The 18,630-nt window shown below is 49.5% G+C and overlaps 1 protein-coding gene across 10 annotated transcripts in view; it reads left to right on the top strand.

Annotated features, from left to right (window-relative positions):
- Positions 1-13,573: 13,573 nt before the first annotated feature.
- COL6A3 (collagen type VI alpha 3 chain) overlaps positions 13,574-18,630 on the top strand; it is a 91,036-nt gene continuing 85,979 nt past the window's right edge. For 4 of the 10 annotated variants that reach the window (XM_040231838.1, XM_040231836.1, XM_040231835.1 and 1 more), the window contains exon 1: positions 13,575-13,857. The gene's annotated coding sequence lies outside the window, so the exon portion shown is untranslated. Of the gene's footprint in view, positions 13,858-18,630 lie in introns of all 10 variants that reach the window. The other 6 variants (XM_040231840.1, XM_040231839.1, XM_040231837.1 and 3 more) reach the window with 5 other exon arrangements.

Below are 18,630 nucleotides of genomic sequence, written 5' to 3'. Positions count from 1 at the left end.
TACTCTTGCCCGGGGAATCCCATGCCCAGAGGAGCCTGGCGGGCTATGGTCCATGGGGTCACAAAGAGTCGGAGACGAAATGCCCTTTTCCTGCGTCTTCTGTTAGAGTCCTGTCTCTCAGAGCCCTTGTTTTCCGCTTTCTGGTTTTCCTTGTCATTTTGGTGGAGCACATTCTTTAGTAGTCTCCTGAGAAAAGGTACTGGAAAATAATTTTCTGAAATCTCGCCTAGTGGTGTCCTTACTCTGCCCTTTGTTATCGTTCAGCCTCTCAGTCTGACTGTGACCTCATGGACTGCAGCACGCCAGGCTTCCCTGTCCTTCACTGTCTCCTGGAGTTTGTTCAGACTCTTGTCCATTGAATTGATGATGCCATCCAACCACCTCATCCTCTGTGGCGCCTTTGATTAACAGGTGGTTGGATGGCGTTTTAGGATGGAAATGTCTATTTTTAACAGACTTTTGAGGGCATGGCTGCATGGTCTCCTTGTTTCCAGTACTACTTCTGAGAATGTCTAATAGTTCTTCCGCTTCCTAATTCTTTGTTTAAACCTTCAATCCCCTTTTTCCCTTTTTGATTTTTTGTGAGCTTTTAGACTCTTCTTTTTGTTTGCAGTGCTTTGTGAAATGTGGCAGAGATGTGCCTTGGCAGAGATCCCTCTTCATTCTTTGTTTCATTTATTGTCCAGAAACTCAGACCCTCCAATTCTGGGATGTATTTATTTTTGTATTATTTGGTAGTTTCATCCCTATTGTTTTCTGTTCCTTCATTCTGTACTTCTCTTTCTCAGACTTTGGACCTCTTGGGTGAGCCTGTAATTTTCTTGTCTTTCCTGTTTTATTTTTTTCTGTCTTTTTGATTTTTGTCATACTGGCTGAGGGATTTCCTCTAGTTAATTGTCCAAAAATTTCTATCGAATTTTTTAGTTTTCCTGAAGTATTTTCTTTTTTGCATATTACCACGATCAAGCTAATTAACACATCCATGACCTCACACAGTTCCTGTGTGTGTGTGTGTGTGTGTGTGTGTGTGTGTGTGTGTGTGGTGAGGACACTTAAGATCTGTTCTCTTAGCAACTTTCAAGTGTCCAAAACAGGTTTATTAACTATTATTACCAGATTGTGCATTAGAGCCCCCAGAACACATTTCTCTTATAACTGAATTCATGCCAACATCTCCCCATCTCTCCCAACACTCACTCTCTGGGCTTCCTTAGAATCCACATATGAGTTGCATTTGCTATCTTATTTTTACCTACTACTGATAAATGCTTTCTTATCCACTAAATATTCTCATTTCAGAAGCAGCATCCTTTTCTTGTTCCTTGGTTTCTCTCTCCGTGAACTGCTATGAATATCCATCCTTACTCTGCAGAAGTTTTCTCTCCTTCCTACAGTGTCTCTCTCACCTGTAAGTTGAATTTAGTTCATCTGTGTTCAGGATGGGGCTCGCTGAATGATGGTTTCCACAGTGGGGTGAAGATCTGTCTATTTTTCTGCAGGACGTCCTATGTATCAGCATCTTCTCAGCTTTTTCTCTTTGTCCAGTGAGTTTTTCTTTGTGGAGGAAATTTCTGGTTTTCTGTGGGGAGAGTGTAATGGGTTGAACTGTCTTTCCCAAAAATGGTTCGTCCAAGTCCTAACCCCCTGGGCTTCAGAGGTGACCTTATTAGGAAACAGGGCTCAGTTCACTTCAGTTGCTCAGTCCTGTCCGACTCTTTGTGACCCCACGGACTGCAGCACGCCAGGCCTCCCTGTCCATCACCAACTCCTGGAGTTTGCTCAAACTCATGTCCATCGAGTCAGAGATGCCATCCAACCATCTCATCCTCTGTCGTCCCCTTCTCCTTCTGCCTTCAATCTTCCCCAGCAGCAGGGTCTTTTCTAATGAGTCAGCTCTTCCCATCAGATGGCCAAAGTGTTAGAGTTTCAGCTTCAGCATCAGTCCTTCTAAAGAATATTCAGGACTGATCACCTTTAGGATGGCCTGATTGGATCCCCTTGCAGTCCAAGGGACTCTCAAGAGTCTTCTCCAACACCACAGCCCAAAAGCATCAATTCTTCGGTGCTCAGCTTTGACCTCATTAGGCAACAGGCCTGTTGCAGATGTAATTGGTGAAGATGAGGTCACAGAAGAGTAGGGGGACGCTGTTCTGGTCTGCCGAGTGTCCTTGTAAGAAGACAGAGGCACGCGGGGAGAAGCCCTGTGACGCAGAGGCAGAGGTTGGGTGAGGAGTGCCGGGGGCACCATCAGCTGAAGGAAGAACGGGGGTCCCTCTCCCAGGGGTTTCAGAGGGTGCACGGCCTTGCTGACACCTCGATTTTGCACTTTCAGCCTCTAGAACTGAGACACGAGACATCGCTGTTGTTTAAGCCTCCTGTTTGTGGCACTCTGTCACAGCAGTTCTAGGAAAGTATTCCAGAGGGCATGTGCCAGCTGCTGCTTGCTGTGGGGGCCGAGGGGGCAGGAGAGGGACAGGATGGGACGTGAGCTGGGGAGGGGGGAGGGGGGCTGGAGGGGGCAGGGAACTGGGAGAGGGGAGGAGGTGGGAGGGGGCAGGGGTCCAGGAGAGGGCCCACCCTCTACACAGTGGGTTCAGGAGGCAGGCTTTATTTAGCCCCACATCCTTTCAGGCTAGTTGAGGGTCTCAGGCGTGCGTTGCGTGCCCAGTTGCTCAGTCTTGCCTGATCTTCGAGGCCCCGTGGACTGTAGCCTGCCAGGCTCCTCTGTCCATGGAATTCTCCAGACAAGAATACTGGAGTGGGGTAGCCATTCCCTTCTCCGGGGGATCTTCCCGCACCTGGGGAACGAACCTGGATCTGCACTGATAGGTGGATTCTTTACTACTGTACCACCTGGGAAGCCCAGCTGAGGGTCTGGCCCTGGCCCTGTGCTGTGTCCGCGGGTCCCTGGGCCTGGAGTTCATCGCTCTGCGAGTGAACCTCCGGGTTCCTCTGGGGGTGAGAAAGGTGTGGCCCTCATGGGGCAGGGCTGTGGAGCCTGTGTCCTCGTCACTCGGGCTCCCAACGAATCCTCGTGCTTTCAGCCTCAGCTCCCTCTTGAAAAGCGACTGGAATCTCCCAGTCCTGAAAGACCTGCCTCTGCACACCGGTGTCCAGTTCTCAAGGCCCGCAGCCAGAGGTCATGGCTTCCAGCAATCCCTGAGCCCTCGCGGAAGGAGGCGAGGGCGCCCTCTCCTGGCCTCCCCAAGAATTTGCGCCAGGCTCCCTGTAGGTCCCGCCTGGCCTGGAAGGGCGCCTTTCTATCTGATGCATCCTCCCCGCACAGTACTTTCCCCCACAATAGTCCTCAGTGCGGGTTTGCTGGATAAATGAAGGGATCGAGAGGACATTGAAGCTAAAACGAGAAGACATTTCACTTTATGCCTAAGGCTAAGATTGTTAAAAAAAAAAAAAAAACAACCCACCCATTCTTTACGGATGGAAATTTATATCTCAAAGCTAAAGAAAAAAAAGAGTCAAAATTGGGACTCTGGGAGTCTGATAATTATAAAACCAAACATCCATCTCCTTGCTGGAATTTTTGAATCCCAATCAACTGCGAAAAGTTTCTTGGCCACTCTCACAGTTGGGTTTGCCATCCTTAAAATGAATCGGCAGAGCATGGTTTATAGCTCACAAAATTCTAGGAAGAATGTTATAATTTTGACTGGGCTATTTACACAGATTTTCCTAGAGCCAGCTCAGTGCTGGCAGGCTACCTCTGCTCCATGCATCTTCTCATTCCCCCAAACGAAAGGGGCTCACATGTTCCCCCAAAGTTATTTAAGCAAGATAAATAGGAAATTCCTCTCGTTAGGCAATTCTTTGCAAGAGCGTGTATTGTCACGAGGTGTTTTCTGAACCCTTACAGTTGAAGACTCGCCTTAGGAAGCAGAGCCCTCCCCATGCCTCGCTGGGTGGACGCTTTGGAGAGATCACTGGATGTCTAATTTCCATGGCAGGCGTTTGAGTCCATGTGACACCCTGTGACAATGTCTTCCTGTCTGATTAGAAAAAGTGGCTCTAAGAAAAGTCAAAGAATTAATGGAAAAGGATCTGAAAAAATATATATAAATTTACTCAGTATGTATCTGAACTGCTTTGCAGTAAACCCAAAACTCACAGAACATTTAAATCAACGATAATTTAAAAGAGAAATCAAGGAAAATCAAGACAGGGTTCATCTGTACTACAGCAGAAGTGATCATGGAATTGCCGTGGTTATTATTGTGATGCCTGACTGATCTGCTACCCTTGGACTTAAACTAGCAGGTTGCTATGTGAAGAGTTTTTATTAATGGATCAGGCAAGACTACTTTGATCACTTATCTTGAGATCCTAATGAGTAAGTTTCGGCTCACAAGATCAAAGGGAGACTGCCGGTAGGTAGGATGAGACCAGCCCCAGGACAGGCTCGGGGTCTGCACGTCGGGAACCAGGAAGCTGACGGTATGCTTTCTTCTCCTCTCCTAGCGGCTTCCTTCTCTCTCGCAGCCTTCCTCCACATGGAGGCAAACATGGCCGCTCCTGGGGTCCGGAGACGGATCCAGGCCCGACCTGGAAACCCGGGCCCGGCAGTGCGGACCCCTGTGTCCCGCACCATCCCTGGATCGACCAGCGGAGGCGGGCCGGACGGTTCTGAGGGGAGATGGCGGCCCCTTTGAAGCACATGGTGAGTAGGAAGGGCCTTTCCCAGGAGGCCAGTACCCCATCTAGACGAATGGCAAAGCAGATGTCTGTCCACTCTCTGTGTATGTTTTCCTTCATAGCTTGCTGTGCTTAATTTTTCTGATTTTATTTTTGTATGATTCTTATGAGAGTATAGTTGATTTACATTACTGTGTTAGTTTCAGGTGTACGGTGAAGTGAGTCAGTTATGCATATATATACACTCTTCCTCAGATTCTTTTCCCATAGAGGTCATTAGAGAGTAATGAGTAGAGTTCCCTGTGCTAACAGTAGGTCCTTATTAGTTCTCTATTTTATGTGGGCGCATGTGTGGGAGTGCTAAGTTGCTTCAGTCCTGCCTGACTCTTTGTGACCCCATGGACTGTGGCCCTCCAGGCTCCTCTGCCCATGGGATTCTCCAGGCAAGAATACTGGAGTGGGTTGCCATGCCCTTCTCCAGGGGATCTTCCAGACCCAGGGATTTGAACCTGGGTCTCCTGCTTTGCAGGCAGATCCTTTACCACTAAGCCACCAGGGTATCAGTCAGTTCAGTTCAGTCGCTCAGTCGTGTCCGACTCTTTGCAACCCCGTGAATCGCAGCACGCCAGGCCTCCTTGTCCATCACCAACTCCCAGAGTTCACTCAGACTCACATCCATCGAGTCCGTGATGCCATCCAGCCATCTCATCCTCTGTTGTCCCCTCCTCCTCCTGCCCCCAATCCCTCCCAGCATCAGAGTCTTTTCCAATGAGTCAACTCTTCACATGAGGTGCCCAAAGTACTGGAGTTTCAGCTTCAGCATCAGTCCCTCCAAAGAAATCCGAGGGCTGATCTCCTTTAGAATGGACTGGTTGGATCGCCTTGCAGTCCAAGCGACTCTTCTCCAACACCACAGTTCAAAAGCATCAATTCTTTAGCACTCAGCTTTCTTTACAGTCCAACTCTCACATCTATACCTGACCACAGGAAAAACAATAGCCTTGACTAAATGGACCTTTGTTGGCAAACTAATGTCTCTGCTTTTCAATATGCTATCTAGGTTGGTCATAACTTTTCTTCCAAGAAGTAAGTGTCTTTTAATTTCATGGCTGCAGTCACCATCTGCAGTGATTTTGGAGCCCAAAAAAATAAAGTCTGATACTGTTTCCGCTCTTTCCCCATCTATTTCCCATGAAGTGATGGGACCGGATGCCATGATCTTCGTTTTCTGAATGTTGAGCTTTAAGCCAACTTTTTCACTCTCCTCTTTCACTTTCATCAAGAGGCCTTTTAGTTCCTCTTCACTTTCTGCCATAAGGGTGGTGTCATCTGCATATCTGAGGTTATTGATATTTCTCCCGGCAATCATGACTCCAGCTTGTGCTTCATCCAGCCCAGCGTTTCTCATGATGTACTCTGCATAGAAGTTAAATAAGCAGGGTGACAATATACAGCCTTGACGTACTCCTTTTCCTATTGGGAACCAGTCTGTTGTTCCATGTCCAGTTTTAACTGTTGCTTCCTGACCTGCATACAGATTTCTTAAGAGGCAGGTCAGGTGGTCTGGTATTCCCATCTCTTTCAGAATTTTCCACAGTTTATTGTGATCCAGACAGTCAAAGGCTTTGGCATAGTCAATAAAGCCACCAGGGTATAGCTGTGTGTATATCTCAGTCCCAGTCTTCCAGTTTATCCATCCCCGTATCCCCTGGTAACCTTAAGTTTGGTTTTCACATCTGTGACTCTACTGTTTTATAAATAAGTTCATTTTTTTTAAGATTCCACATATAAGCGATATCCTGTGATAGTTGTCTTTCTGTGTCTGACTCACTTGACTCAGTGTGACTATCCCTGGGTCCATCCGTGCTGCTGCGATGGCGTTGTTTTGTTTTTTTAATAGATGAATAATATTCTATTGTAGATATACCCCACATCTTCTTTAGGTAGCTTGCTGTGCTTTAGTAACTGAAGGTGAGACGTCATTTAGCTTTAGACCCCAAAATTGCTACAACTGCGTTCTTTGAACAGCAGACTGAGTTGGCATGAGGATTGTGCCAATATGCGCACGCCAAGTGCACGCACGAGGAGCTGGGTGAAGGGGCAGGGAGCCCACTGGGTGTTTCTAACCTTGCTCCAGAGCCTGGGATTGGGTAGGGCTGACTCGGGGTGGAGAGCCTGCGTTTGCAGCCTGGGGCAAGGGAGGAGGAAGTAAAGGCTGGAAACCAGACTGAAGCAAGTGTGGTTGCTCCATCCCCAAGTGCCCAGCATTGATGCTGGGCCGTGCTGGACACCCCAGGCATGGCTGCACTTGGTCCGCAGAGGAGAAAGTGGAGCCTTACCGCCCCAGACCTGCGGCCCTAGGGAAGGACTAGGGCCTCGTTCCTAGCCGGGCAGCTCACTTTCCACTAGGCTGGTCACGGAGGCCGAAAACATGCACAGGGATGGAACGAGGACTCCCATGCACCCTCCAGCCGCTGGGTCAGAGGAAACCTCAAGTCCTCCCCCTTGGTTGGACTCACAATCCTTCTTCTCTTGAAATAGTTGCGTTACCTCCTGGGTTCTTTGTTTAAGCGGACTTTGGACTCTCGCATCTCCCCTGGGATGAAACTCTAACCTCACAACAAGCAAATCTATGAAGACAATCGCACAGGCAGATGGTTGCTGTGGGCTCTGAATGCGGGAACGCTGAGCAGAGAGCCCTCCAGAGTCTCTCCTCCCCTCCCTACCCCGGACTCTGGCTTTTCTAGGAATTTGATTTTTATCTTAAAGGCAGAAATGCCGGGTAACTTTTCTTCCCTGCTCAGTGCTTCCTGCGCATCAGCAAGCGCAGGATTTAATGCCCAGGTTTGTCTGCACACATCCAGACAAACGAAGGGCCCCTCTAGGCTGCTGTGATGGGACAGCCTCCCTGACTGTGTGCCCTGATCTGAGACCCTACCCCTCCCCACTCTCACCCAAGGAAGAGGGGACTATTTGTCTCTTTGCTAAGAATGCCCCAACTGGTGACAATGTGCTTTTCCTTCTATTTTAGGATTATTACACTCTTTTAAGGTCAGGACGGAACTATGCAGAATTGAGATTCTTCCTTTCCCACAGTGCTGTCTTCTCCATGTCTGCCGGTCATTTCCCAAGTCTATGGATTCCTGTTGAGACGAGGTCTTCGGTCTTGAGCAGTGTCCTGGGGCTGGAGTGTCGGGGTGCTGGCTCCAGTGTGGAGGCCAGTGAGGTGCCCCTTGACTTGTCAGGAGGCCCTGAGCTCAGAGGGTGAAGCCCTGGAGCACACAGCTCTGAACTGGAGGCTCTGGTCACTGTGGCAGGGGCTTCTGGCTCCCTTATACTCTGTTAGTGCTATCAGTGCCTGTTATGGGATGCTGGTTGCTATGGCAACCAACGGGTGATGGGCGTGGTAGTAGAGAACTGATCCAAGGGGATTACTGAGGACACCAAATGGAAAAGGGCTTAACTCACATGCACTTACAGAAGCTCATTCCTGTGAGCTGGTTGTGAATCATTCGACCCCTTGCTCCCAAGGCGTCTGTCAGGGTTATTTCTTAAGATTCTCATGAGCTCCCTGGGGCTCCATGTCAACTGTGATGCCAGTTACAATTTCAGGGTCACGCGAGTGGTGTTATGTACATTCTCCCCACCTCAGCATGGACTTAAACGAAAAGGAAGAGACGGCATTGGAGGAGAACACATTTCACATTTCTTCTAAAAATGAAATTGAAGTCCATTTAAGTGTAGACTTCCACATGTATGGCTGAGACAGAGCAATTCATTGGAAGAGCCTGTGTCCCTGTGGGCCGACTCTGTGTGTTCGCTAGTGCAATGAAGTCTGCAAAGGGCAGAGAGACTTTATCAGAAAGAAGCGCCAAGAGAGAAGTGCAAGACAAACAACAGAGCCCGCATTCAAGGGAAGAGACTCACAGGCTGAGAGGCCACTAGATACAGGAAACCCTGTGCGTCACTGAGCCAGAGGCTGATGGTACACGTATTACATCTACAGTCCCATTTGGGCACAGCGCTATTCCCTTTTTGTTCAGTCATATAAAATACATAAGCACAGGCTGCTGGAACTGCAGGAAGCTTCAGAGCTGATGTAATCATCTATACCAGTCAGGGTTTCAGGCAGGAAACAGAAACCGCTCTCCTTACTGTGAGCAGAAAGGAATCCATCATGGGGAATGATCAGGAGGGGTCAGCGGCATGAGCCGGGGCGGGGCCTCTGGGAGTAATTCCCAGGGCCGCCCAGCATCGCCTTCTGTTCCATTCTGGGAGGTGGGGAAGTAGGGTGCTGCACTGCGGAGCCCGAGTTTAGGGTCACGGCTTCAATACAGGGTTAAGGGAAGGAAGACAGGGCAGGGCAGTCCGCAGCCTACTCCATGCCATGCTGGACTTTGGGGTCTGGCTGTCGCTACTGCTTCACAGTATGGGGGCCTGTGTCCCTCAGTTGTGTCTGACTCTGTAACCACAGGGACTAAATACAGCCCTCCAGGCCCCTCTGTCCATAGGATTTTCCTGGCAAGAATACTGGAGTGGGTTGCCATCCCCTTCTCCAGGGGATCGTTCTGACCCAGGGATTGAACCTGGGTCTCCTGCACTGCAGGCAGAGTCTTTACCACTGAGCCATCAGGGAGCCTATTGCCTTCACTACCTCCCTGTAACTCCCCCTCGGCACCCAGGAAGCTGGGGTCTCCCTTAGACCCACCACACCCATCCCAACACCTCCTGAAGAGATCGCTTCCAGCAGCTGGGGATAATCCTCCAAGCAGGGAGCTGTGGCTAGGGCAGCTGTCCTGGCCTGGGAAGAGGTCTGGGAGGGGCTAGAGCCCCATTCTGTACTGGCCGCCAGGGAAAAGACCAGCCTAAGTAGCAGAGAAATCACCACCACCTCCCAACCCACCCCCACACCCCTGTCCCCAGTATCACTCCAGTGCATCCTCGGAGCCTGGGAAACAGGGGTTGCAAGTTTCTAACTTGTGCAGAAGGAGAAGGGAGGAGGTACCAGTGTTGGTTCAACACAGCAGTTACGGGGAAACCAGACTGTGAGATTCAGTGACTTCTGAGTTCCCTTGGGGGGCTGCCAGGCCCAGACCCGTCGATGTTGCGGTCAGTGCTGACTTCTGGGATGGTTTTGTCTTGGAACCAGGTGGCAGGAGGAACTGGTCATTTTACTGAGAACCCCAGATCCCTGTGATTCAGTGAGAAAATTTAGGAGACACAGCGCTCTCTCTGGCGAGTGCCTGGGAGGATGTGGGAGGTTTTCCACCAAAGGCTGCCAGCTTCCAGAAGTTTCTGTGGCCACGGGCTCTGTTGGCGAGAGTCTAGATTGTCAGTGATCAGTTACAGTTAAATATTACGGAGACCTGGTTCTGATTAAGCAGGGGTTTTAGTTTCTTTACCCTGGAGAAGGAAATGGCAACCTACTCCAGTACTCTTGCCTTGACAATCCCATGGACGGAGGAGCTTGGTGCAGGCTACTATCCATGGGGTCTCAGAGTCGGGCACGACTGAGCGACTTCACTTCACTTCAGTTTCCTTAGTGCTTGTTCTAAGTGATGCATTGCCATTGCTGTTTAAATAATGTTGATAGTCATTCTTAATACCAAGGAATGTATATTCTCTGTGATTTTGAAAAGAAATAGCTGTATTGGTATTTGAAAAGAGGAACCACTGAATAGAGATACAGAGGCCACACTTGTTCTGTAAACCTCTCTGAGGGGCGCTGCTTGGGACAGAAAGTTGTGAGCGAATGTTCCCTTATCTGCAGCCTGTGATGTGCCTTGCAGAGGCGGCCCCTGCAGACCCAGCCAGTGAAGAGGCAGCACGTGTCCTGGCCCATGGGTCCGAGTCCATGCCAGCCCCTCGGAGTGGGGACGCTGGTGCGACATGTGCTTTCCTGTGTGGGAACCCTGACTGCCCACATGTGACGTGGGCCATGCTGTTCCTGCTCAGAGCCCCCGTTCATTTCTTCTTCCCCTGCAGGAGATGGGCTGGGAGGCACCTCAGTCCAGCTCTTCGTCCTCATCCTGACATTCTTCCAGCCGAGCCCCCGGCGTGTAGAGAAGGGGTGAGCCTTCCGGTGGGTGAGTAAGGGGGCCCCTGAGCTGCAGGAGGGCAGTGGGCACCGTCTCTCCTCTACCATCTTCCCTTCCTCCCTAAATGCAGGAAATCATCTGGAAAGGAGTTAATGATACCTTGACTCCCCAAACTTGCTCTGGAAGGATCTCCAAGTGCAAAGTATCCTTCAGATGTCTGGCTTTCTTTTTTTAAAAGATTTTTTATTGAGGTATGATTTAAAAAGCTGTATTAGTTTCAAGTGTAGAGCAAAGTGGATCTGATATATATACATATACATATAGCCACTCCTCTTTTTATTTTTTAAGGAAAAAAGTTCTTTAAAATTTTTTTAAATTTTATTTTTAATTGGAGGATAATTGCTTTACAATATTGTGTTGGTTTCTGCCATGCATCAACATGAATCAGCCTTAGGTATACATATGTCCCTTGAAGCTGCCTCCCCATCCCTCCCCTCTAGGTTTGAGCTCCACAAGTCAGACAGCGAATTCCCTTTGGCTATCTATTTTACATATGGTAATATGTCTGTTTCCAAGCTACTTTCTCAAATATCCCACCCTCTCCCTCCCCTACAGGGTCCAAAAGTCTGTTCTTCATGTCTGCGTCTCCTTTGCTGCCCTGCGAGTACCATCCTTCAGTTCAGTTCAGTTCAGTTCAGTCGTTCAGTCGTGTCCGACTCTTTGCGACCCCATGAATCGTGGCACGCCAGGCCTCCCTGTCCATCACCATCTCCCGGAGTTCACCCAGACTCACGTCCATCGAGTCCGTGATGCCATCCAGCCATCTCATCCTCGGTCGTCCTCTTCTCCTCCTGCCCCCAATCTCTCCCAGCATCAGAGTCTTTTCCAATGAGTCAACTCTTCCCATGAGGTGTCCAAAGTACTGGAGCTTCAGCTTTAGCATCATTCCTTCCAAAGAAATCCCAGGGTTGATCTCCTTCAGAATGGACTGGTTGGATCTCCTTGCAGTCCAAGGGACTCTCAAGAGTCTTCTCCAACACCACAGTTCAGACGCATCAATTCTTCGGTGCTCAGCCTTCTTCACAGTCCAACTCTCACATCCATACATGACCACAGGAAAAACCATAGCTTTGACTAGGCGGACCTTAGTCGGCAAAGTAATGTCTCTGCTTTTGAATATACTATCTGGGTTGGTCATAACTTTCCTTCCAAGGAGGAAGCGTCTTTTAATTTCATGGTTGCAGTCAACATCTGCAGTGACTTTGGAGCCCCCCCAAAATAAAGTCTGACACTGTTTCTACTGTTTCCCCATCTATTTCCCATGAAGTGATGGGACCAGATGCCATGATCTTCGTTTTCTGAATGTTGAGCTTTAAGCCAACTTTTTCACTCTCTTCTTTGCCGTCTTTCTAGATTCCACACATATGAATTAATATACATCATTTGCTTTTCTCTTCCTGATTTACTTCACGGTGTGTAAAAGGCTGTAGGTTCATCCATCTCATCAGAACTGACTCAAATGCACTCCTTTCTATAGTCAAGTAATACTCCATTGTGTATCTGGACCACATCTTTACCCACTCCTCTGTTGATGGGCGTCTAGGTTGCTTCCATGTTCTAGCTATAAATAGCGCTGCGACGAACACTGGGGTAGAGGTGTCCTTTTCAGTTATGCTTTTCTCAAGCGTTATGCCCGGTAGTGGGACTGCCGGGTCGCATGGTAGTTTTATTGTTAGTTTTTTAAAGGAATCTCCATACTGTTCTCCAGAGTCGCTGTATCAAATTTGCATTCCCACCAACTGTGCAAGAGGGCTCCCTTCACTCTTTTTTTTAGATTCTTTTCCCATATAGATTATTACAGAGTATTGGGAAGAGTTCCCTCTGCTATACAGCAGGTCCTTATTCTCTGTTTTGTATATAATCATGTGTGTATATCAGTCCCAGTCTCCCAACTTATGGCCTCCACCTCCACTCCCTGGTAACAGTAAGTTGTTTCTGCAGATGTCTCTTGATATTTCACATGACTTTTCAGCAGGGTCACGTGATGGGTGGGCAGTGAGAAGTTTAAGGCGTCCACGGCCAGAATTCTGATCTGAGCTCTGCTACAAAGCCAGGTTCTTCTCATCTGTCAAATGGGACCATAATCTCACTTAAGAAAACATGACCTGTATCTATTTCAAAGGTGGGGATGGTCTTGATGCGAGAGATAACGCATATCACAGCACTGTGAACTGTACCCGCTTTGCAGAAACACAAGTTCTTTCTCAAGGGTCTTCCTGTAAATCTGAGCATGATAACCCTTCTTGTTGCCCTTGTGTGTGTCCTGGAGTTGGGACCTTTCGCTTCACAATCGGAATCATTATATACAGAATGACCAAAGGAAAAAAAAAAAAGGATGTAGCCTTTTTTTCTTGCCTTTTCACTGGCAAACAGAGCTTTGGTTAGCCGAACGCCAAGGCGATTTTAATGGCTGGTTTTTTAATATCTGAAAGGGGAGGTTATTAGGAGAAGTCTCAATTCAGAAACTTCAAGAAGTGGGAGGGTGTGGTAAGGGTGGACGGGGGAGACTGCATTTCCTGTTTTCCTTTCAGATGGTGTTGGGAAACACTGCTGGAAAACCATGGAGACCCACGAAAAAAATTCCAGAATTCATTCTCCTTGTGGCCGCCGGGGGCCCAGCCCCAAAGGTGATGAGTAGAAGGGGTGGATTTTTTTTTTCAAGAGTTGGGGTTTGCAGGCGTCCAGCTCTGGGCTCGTGGGGTGAAGACAGCCTTCCGAGGTGACATCAGCTCGTGGTCCAGGCCAGAAGCGACAGAGCAGGAGTCTGGTTTTCATTTACAGTGTTGGGGCAGGCCCGCTGGGGAGGGGGAGTGGAGGGGGCGGAGTAGGGAGGAGGAGGAGCTGGAGGGAGCCTTGACAGTATCCCTGGACCCCGTCCAGTTTGCAGCTCAGTCCTCCACCAAAGGCCGCTCAGTTCTCCCGCGCGCCAGCCTCCTGCGAAGACCACGAGAGCAGCTTTCCGCCCGCCCAGGGTCCCCTCTCCCTGCCCGGGGTCCCCCCTCTCCTGCAGAAGGGAAAGGAGACGCAGCCCGTGGGGGAAGACCATGCGTCAGAATCGCACATAATTGAATATCGAAGCCCAGGGACGCAGGCTTCTCCAGGTTTGCTCAGGGTAAGTGCCCCTTTGCCCCTGTTCCCCCGGTTTCGGGTTTGTGGCCAGAGGGAAAGGCTTCAAACCCCGCTGACCGCGTCTCGATGGCTCTCAGGTTTGTGCCCTGAGAGTCCCTTTTTAGTAGGAGCTGTGGTCTCTGGAAGCTCCGCCTGATTTTTTCTTTCTCCGTGTGTGCCACCTGGGTCTCCCCTGGCGGGGCTGAGGGCTGGAGCTCCCGAGTCCTGCAGTGCGGTCTGTCCTGTCCATCCTTCTCTGCTTTTTGGGCTCACGGTTTATTTTATTTGACATTGCCTCCTCCTTCGAAAGCTCAGCTGGAATCTGAGAATCGGCTTTGTTTGCAGAAGTGCCTGTGCAGGGATCCCAGAGCCACTTTGGGGAGACTCTCTCCGAGGTGGCCGGTGGGGGTGGCTGGTTGAGCGCCTTTGTCGCCCACCGGGAGACGGGGGTGACTTGCTGTCCAGGCAAGGGGCAGGTGGAGGCTCCTCAGCTCTCACCATCAGGGCTCCATCTTTTCAGGAATCTGAAGTCACTGCTGGTGCCTTGGTCCCCTCTGGGGTTGCCTAAAGGAGCTGCCAGGGTCAGAGGAGGAGAAGGAATTTGGTGTTTGGGCAGCAGGCCCGGTGGATAAGGCAGGGCCCTTGGGGCCACGAGCCGGCCTGCATTGCCCAGATGTGCGGCGCGTGCCAAGCCCGGAGGCCCTGGGGCTTGTTCCCCGGCTGGGAGGGTGGGGCCCGGTCCTTTCGCCCAGGATGGAAAGTGTTCCCTGATAGTCACGAGTCTGCTCTGGGGACCTGTGTCAGGGGCTACTGTGTGCGGTGGGCTCCCTGGGAGGGCCCAGCGGAGTCCTGGGGGCTGTAAACAGAGATTGGCATTTCACAGCCAGCCCGAGGAGTGAGTTGAGAGGCTGGTCTGGACCCCAAGAACAAACTGTTCTAGATGTAGGGGAGTGTCCTCCACCCAGTGGGGACTCGGAGGAGCTGGCCCTTGCCAGCTCCTTCTCTTGCTGAACACAGCTAACTCTGCACGAGCATCACTGGGTCCCACAGCTGCAAGGGTGCTCGAAACCCAAAGGGAGAGACAGTTCTCACTCAGGGATCCCCCATCTCGGTAACTTCAAAAAACTGAACAGAAATGACTTTAAAATCAGGTTGGTTTTTTTTTTTTTTTTGGTTCCTAAGCAAAATGTTATTGAAAACCAGCTGGTTGTTGGATGCTATTGGAACCCCTGAGCTCTTTAGCTGGGCTAAAGAGAAAGGAAGAGACACTTGGTGGGGAGCACTGAGGTGTGCTCCCTGGCTTTAAAGATGCTCCCGGGCTCTGAGATGCTCAGTTACTTGCAGAGGCCTTGGCACCAGTAGGCGGCTCAGAGGGCAGTCCAGTCTTTACCATTTCAGGGAGGCAGACGGCCCAACCGTGGAGGCCCCGGAACTAGCTTGCATCGCGATTTGAAACGTGCCATTTGATTCTGCCCTCCCAGAAGAGAATGCCCTCCTGCCATGTTCTATGAAAAGTGATGGGGGAACTGGTGTATGCTCCCCAGGGTTCTCCCAGCCAACAGGGAAGGGAGTGCCGAGAGAGCTGGTCCCCAGAACAGACCTGGGTTTGCAGCCAGAGCAGCTGAGCTGGCTTCCCTCATTCAGCCACCTCTGGGGATGGGGCCCAGAGGGATGGGACCTGCATTCTGCTCCGTTCCTGCGTGGACTTTGCTGAGGGTGAAGGCAGAGGGGTGGGAAGGTGAGGGGTGTTTGTAGGAATTCAAGATGTAGGAATGATCACGTGGTCTCGAGCTCTTCTTTGTTGAGGCAAGGGTTTTCCATTGCCAGAAGGTGTATTTTTTTTTTTTTTCTTTCTCCACTCACGGCAGTGAGAAAATCATTAAGAAGATCTTGGGTGGAGAGGAGACTTGGGGAAGAGTCTCATCACAGGGTGGTGAGGGTGGCTCTTCTTTTTCCAATGGGGGAAATGGAGGGTGTGGCCACCCCCACCTTCCTGGGAGGTGGCTGGGGAAGCCTCTAGAATGTTAGCCCTTGGCCCCAGGCTCTTCCAGCACTTGGGAGGGTGTGTGCCCCACCTCACCATGCTTGTGGCCCTTAGGGGGTGAGATATATGGTGAATATCCAAACTGGGGGTCTTAAGGATGCTTTTGATGCCAGGTAAGCATCTTTCTGAATAGGAATTGTTCTTATTTCTGCACCTCCCTTCATTTTCAAAGTGTTGAGGATTTGCTGCTTTTCATTCGCTCATCATAAGTGCCATCTGTGATTTTGTACCTTAGAACCTAATACATCACTGATGACAAAGTAGAAAGAAACCCCTCTATTCAATGGACAATTGATGGTGGGTTTGTGGCTCCAAGGAGGCTCCCCATCTGACTTTGATTTTAAAGCCAGCTTGAAATCAGACCTCCTGCCTTTTGAAAGTTAGCAGAGTTTCGCCCTGGAGGCTTCATCCAGGCCCTGCTCAACTGGTTAAAGCGATCTTTGTCATTTTCCAGTTTTATGTGAAATTCCACATTTAGGATTTAAAATCCACTGGGAGGTCCTGAATTCGCAGGAGGCTGTCTTGCCCGCATGCTAATCACTTTAGGCAAATGTTTCACTTGAAAAGTAGTCCTTGTCAGTTTCCTTTTTGGAAGAACCCGGGGATCGGTTATCTCTTGGGGAAGAATCTTGGGCGGGTTCCCATCTGAAGGGGACTTTCTGTCCCAGCAGCCTTTCCACCAAAACCTACAGGAACGAATTTTTCACAATGTCTTTGCTGTGGACAGCAGGCTGTAACACCCACACCACTGCTATGTAAATAGCTGAAGACCCGAGGAGCTGGCATTTAAAAAAAATCCCATTAGCAGCTCTCACTAAGGAAAGGAACGCTCAAAATTGATGCAGGTTTTCAAGCAGGGAAGCTTAAAAAAGTTCCTGCTTCTTCAGACAGTCTTGGGCTGTCTTCATCCACTTTTCTAGATATGGATTCTCTCTTTCCAAACATCAGGGAGATGTTAAGAAAAAAACCACCGTTTGTCCCCTCTGAGCCAGGGGTGATGACCATCTGAAATTCAGGGAGCACCCGCAGCACCCCGATTTACAAAGAAGAGTTCTTCTGGGGAATTCGTTAATTTTTGAACACGTAATTTGAATACCTTCTGGCCTCATTGGTCTGTTTCGGGAAGAACGTGAAAAGGTGAATTAGTGTCTTCCTCCTGGGAAAGCTTTTCCTGAACGTGCATTCTGCTTTCTGTCCTCTAGAGGGCGACGCATCCCCCTGAGCCCTGCGCGGTGCAGGGAGTCTGGGGCGGGGGTCACAGACAATCTGTTGAGTTAGGTCTCAGCAGAGCTCGTTGGGTCACGTTGGGACCCACCTAGAGACTGTTTCAATACCTAGTTTTTAAAAAATGTGACTAATATCTGAAGTAAATGTACGGTTAGGATTTCACTATTTTCTTTTGAGGTGAAGGGCTGCTTGCGGTGAAGCAGGCCGTATTCTAAAGTACCTTCATGCAAGGGCGTTAACCAAGTAAGAACTTTTAGAGGAAGCATGTTACTGGTATCTACTAAGAAAGAGTTTAAATTAACACGACGGTTTTTCAGAACCCAGTCTGCTGTATCCGGGTAGGATTTCTGAATTTTAGAAATAGAAGGGATGTTAAGACGGAACTAACCCAGTAACTCCCAAACTTTGGCCCATGTGTCTCATATTCCTTTAAGCTTAATAAACCCCATTGTGCTCCAGGGCGGGGAGCTCTGGTGTGGGAGGAGGGGACAAAAATGACTAAGACTCTGGCCCTGCCCTCGCCTTAGGGCAAATTATTGACTTGGCAGGCTATTGACTTCCGTTTGGCTACTTGAAATATCCCCAAATTACTACCTTGGTGGATGTTCTGCCCACACCCTTGACACCTCAGATGAAGAAATGGAACCCAGAGGGGTGAATTGCTTGTCTGAGGTCCCAAGAGCATTAGTTACTCAGTTGTGTCCGACTGTTTGCGACCCCATTGGTTGCAGCCTGCTAGGCTCCTCTGTCTGTGGGATTCTTCAGGCCAGAATACTGAAATGGGTTGCCATTCACTTCTCTAGGGCATCTTCCCAATCTGGGTCCCAAAGCAGAATCAGCATTTCCTGGACGTGCCAGTGTGCTCTCACAGGTGGGCGTTGAGGACCAGGAATATAAAGAGAGAACATATCTTCAGGAGTACATTTTGGAGTATCACGAGAAGAAAGGTGCTTTTTTTGGCCATCGACCAATCTTTTATAGAGTATCATATTTTATTTAGCAGAGAGGTAATTGTTGCTTCAAAAAAAAAAAAAAATCTGGAAAGAAAAGAAAAAAGCAGAAAAATAGGACAAGTATGAAAAGTTCTTCCAAGCCCTCTCCCGAAGGCTGTTAGTCTTTCATTGGGGCCTGGCTGCGTTTCACATAGTGTGATCCTGGTGTTCTCCTGAATTTTAAAATGTTTCATGAAGTACAGAGAAACATCTGCAAGGTAGGTGTGGCTAGGGAAAGGTCTGAAAGAAGTGCTTCTGTCCAGCCCCCCTGGTTCAGCCCATACCTTCGGTTTTCACGGACCCCGGGCATCGAGCATTGGCCACTGGAAGGGAGAGCTTGTGAACTGATTTAATTTCAAATGCAGAACTGAACAGCAGCTGGAGATGACTCAGGTCTCAAGAGAAGCCATTCCAGGAAGCGGGCTTTCTCTTCTGCAATCCTCATCAGTTGATTCAGCAGCCCAGAGCCAGCTCAGCTAAGCCCACAGACACCCCCCAACCAGCACTTGGTGGG

The sequence above is a fragment of the Oryx dammah genome, unplaced genomic scaffold, assembly GCF_014754425.2.
Source record: "Oryx dammah isolate SB20612 unplaced genomic scaffold, SCBI_Odam_1.1 HiC_scaffold_28, whole genome shotgun sequence".
In the NCBI taxonomy this organism is placed as follows: domain Eukaryota; kingdom Metazoa; phylum Chordata; class Mammalia; order Artiodactyla; family Bovidae; genus Oryx; species Oryx dammah.
Note: the sequence above shows the minus strand (reverse complement) of the source record. Positions and strands in the feature narration are given on the sequence as shown.